Genomic DNA, 3,557 nt, shown 5'->3' on the forward strand with positions numbered 1-3,557 from the left:
TCCTTGAGGAATTTGGCATAATTTGGCATTTGGTTGATCACATCGGTAAAAGGTAGAGAAAGATGAAGTTGTTTTAGCATATCAATGAATCTCTCAAATTGCTCATCCAATTTGTGTCTCATGAATTTTTGCGGGTAGGGGAGCTTGGGTTTCACAATTTCTTTCTCTACTCTCACCTCTCTAGGTGTCTCAACCACAACCTCATCCAATGATGCCCTATCCCCCTCATTCTCAACCAAGGCTTTCTTAGGAATCTCCTTATCCTCACCCTTCCTAGGAAATCTCTCCTCAAGAACCTTACCACTCCTAGTAACAATAGCATTCACGTGTTTCTTGGGATCAAGACCTTGGGAAGGTAAAGAAGAAGGGCTTGCATGATCTTTCAAAGCATTAGCAAGTTGAGAAATTTGATTTTCAAGCATTTTATTGTGGGTCATCACTTCATTGAACTTCTTATCACTAACGGCCATGTATGTGTTCAACAACTTGGTTTGATTCTCAATTATCTCTTCTAAATTGGTCCTAGGTGAAGAAGGTTGGGAATAGGAATTTTCTCCTTGAGTCCTTGGAACAAATCCGGGTGGGGGACCTCTTTGAGCATTATTTTGAAAATTGCCCTTCCCTTGGTTGTTCCAAGTACCCCTATTTTAATTTTGTCCATAACCTTGATTATGGTTACCACCACCTTGATTATGGTTACCACTACCTTGGTTGTGATTTCCATAACCTTGGTTTTGATTACCATAATTTTGGCTTTGATTTTGGCCACTATAACCTTGGTTATTATAGCTACCACGAGAACCTTGGTTCCCTTGGTTTCTATAACCACCACCTTGATTATATTTGTCAAAATTGCCTTGGTTTTGGTAATTCCTATTCCATTGACCTCTTTGATTATCAAACCTTTGAGCATTATTATTTGACACATAATTCACATGCTCACTCTCATTGTTATCAAACTCATCAACACATTCATTAGGACAATTACTAGAGTCATGATCATACGATCCACATGCATCACAAAACAAACAACCCATAGGCATATTATGTGAAGAGGGAGGGGGTTGAGAGTTAGAAGGAGTACCTCTCCCCTTAAATTGGGAGGGAAGATTTGAAGCTTGGGATGAAGTAGAAGTGCTCTCCAACTTGGCTTTGATTGCGGTCATCTCCTTTCCCAAGTTTGTCATTTGGGAGGAAAGGTTGTTGATCGCATTTAGATGGTCTACCGAGTACAATGAAGATTGCTTGCTTGAAGAGTCTCTCTCCCCATCTTGCCAATCTCTATAGTATGTCACCACGTCCTCAATGATGTCCACCACTTCTTCTTCGGTCTTGTTCATGATAGGACCCCCGGCCCCCCCATCAAGGCATGACTTGCCTTGGGGACTTAAACCGCCATAGAATATTTGGACCACTTGGTATGTTGGGATTCCGTGGTGAGGGCACTCCCTTTGATACTCTTTGTATCTCTCCCATGCTTCGTAAAGGCTTTCATTTGGCCTTTGCTTGAACCCTTGAATCAAGGCTCTTGCCTCCGCCGTCTTCTTTTGAGGGTAGAAACGGGACAAGAAGGCCTTTGTAACATCATCCCATGTTCTCAAGGAATTGGGCTTCACCTCTTTATCTAGCCACTCTAAGGATCTTCCTATGAGAGAGAAGGGGAACAACTTGAGGCGTATGAACTCTTGAGAAACTCCGTTGACTTTGATGGTGTTGCAATATTTTTCAAATTCTTTAAGATGGTTCAACGGGCTCTCATTCTTAGCCCCACTATATTGCCTCCTCTCAATTAAGGTGATCATGGCCGGCCAAATCCCGAAATCATTTGCCGGTGTTGTAGGCGGAGCTATGCCGCTCTCAAACCTATAAGCACCGGGTATTCCTAGCTCCTTCAAGGCCACTCTCGGATTTTCTCCCATGCCTTGCCCTTCTTCAATCTCTTCTTCACTTGAAGAACTATACCCCAAGGAGAATCGATTAGCTATTCTTCTTCTTGAGAGAGTCCTTTCAATTTCCGGGTCAAAAGACACAATGGATCGATCACGAGCTCTATGCATGCAAAACTTCAAAGAAAATATTAGTAGCACGGCTACAAGTGTAGCCTAAAGAAACAAAATCTTTTTGTATTTTTTTTTTCAATTAAAATGAAGTAGACTCAACAACAAAAGCTAAGCACCAATAGCACTCCCCGGCAACGGCGCCATTTTGACAAGAGGAAAATGTATGTCGTTATCTACCCTTCTCCCAAGTCAAACAAAATTTGTAAACACCTAACCAACCTTATATGAATATAGGGCAAGTTAAGGGTCGATCCCTAGGGAATGCAATGATGAAAACTAGAGTCTAAGTCAAGCTACCTCGAAGATGGAGTTGAGATTATGGGTGGTACTATGGTAAACTAAAGCAAGTCTAATCAAGTAAAACAAAGGTCTAAACACTAGGGATATGGGTTCCACATGCAAGTTCAATGATAATGCTAGTTTAGAGCTTAATCAATTAATTCAAGTATTGCAATGGACAAACAATAGTAGCAATCAAGAGAGTTCAAATGCTATCTCCTATAGGCCAATCTAGGTGTCACTATGAAAGGCAAATCAAGAAGGATCACAAGCAAACCCAATCAATTAGAGCAACTTTCAATTCAATTGTTCATGTCATTAAGAGTTGCAATGCAATCTAGATTAATCTTATAGGTTGATCACTCCTAGTCTAATCAATCTCATGCAAAACTATGTCAACCAATTTAATTGCAAGAAATCAATCAATCAAAGAGCATCAACTAGCAATTTCATTAATCAAACATGCTTCCCCCTTTCCCTAGCAACTAATCTACTCACTAATCATGGTGAAATTCAAGAACAAATAACTAGAAATTGCTTTAATCTTCATTTCTATATCAAAATCTAAGAGAAATCAAAATAATCAACAATATCAAATTAAAATCCAAAGAAGAACAAGCAACAAGCAAAAATCAAATAGCAAGTAAGTAAAAGATGAAGGAAGGAAGAGATTCTCACTAATATTGATGATTGAAAATGAAGAAATCCAAACTTGATTGATCAAATGTTGAGTTACAAATCCAAAACCAAGAACTTCTCTCTAACTTCTCTCTAGATTCTCTCTCTAAAACTAAGCTAATGAAAATTATCAAAAAGTTGGTTTCAAAAAGGAAATACAATTCTATTTATAAGCAAAGAAGAAATCGGCAGCTCCCGCGCCCTCTCTCGATAGACCCGCGCCCGCGGAGAAATGGGTACGGAACCCTCCGCGGGCTATCTGGGCAGACCCCGCGCCCGCGGCAGCAGAGACCCTCGCTCGCGGCAGTGAAACCCGCGCCCGCGACTATTCCCCTGCTCCCAAAGCCTGATCAGGGGGGCCGCGGTCTCTCTGAATGGAGCGGCCTCTCCATTTTACCCGCGCCCGCGGAGAGCCTGCGGGGAAACCGCGGCATGTTCCTGCCATGTTTTGGCAGTTTTGAGTAACATAGGCCCGCGCCCGCGGCAAGATGACCCGCGCCCGCGGCCTGCTGGTATTGCCTTGGAGACCTCTCCGAGGCC

The 3,557-nt window shown here is 42.0% G+C and overlaps 1 pseudogene; it reads left to right on the forward strand.

Moving 5' to 3' along the window:
- The first annotated feature begins 1,428 nt into the window (after nt 1-1,428).
- LOC145566349 (small nucleolar RNA R71) lies at nt 1,429-1,527 on the forward strand (annotated as a pseudogene).
- Nucleotides 1,528-3,557: the final 2,030 nt, after the last annotated feature.

Source organism: Chenopodium album, chromosome 1, assembly GCF_948465745.1.
Source record: "Chenopodium album chromosome 1, dcCheAlbu1.1, whole genome shotgun sequence".
In the NCBI taxonomy this organism is placed as follows: domain Eukaryota; kingdom Viridiplantae; phylum Streptophyta; class Magnoliopsida; order Caryophyllales; family Amaranthaceae; genus Chenopodium; species Chenopodium album.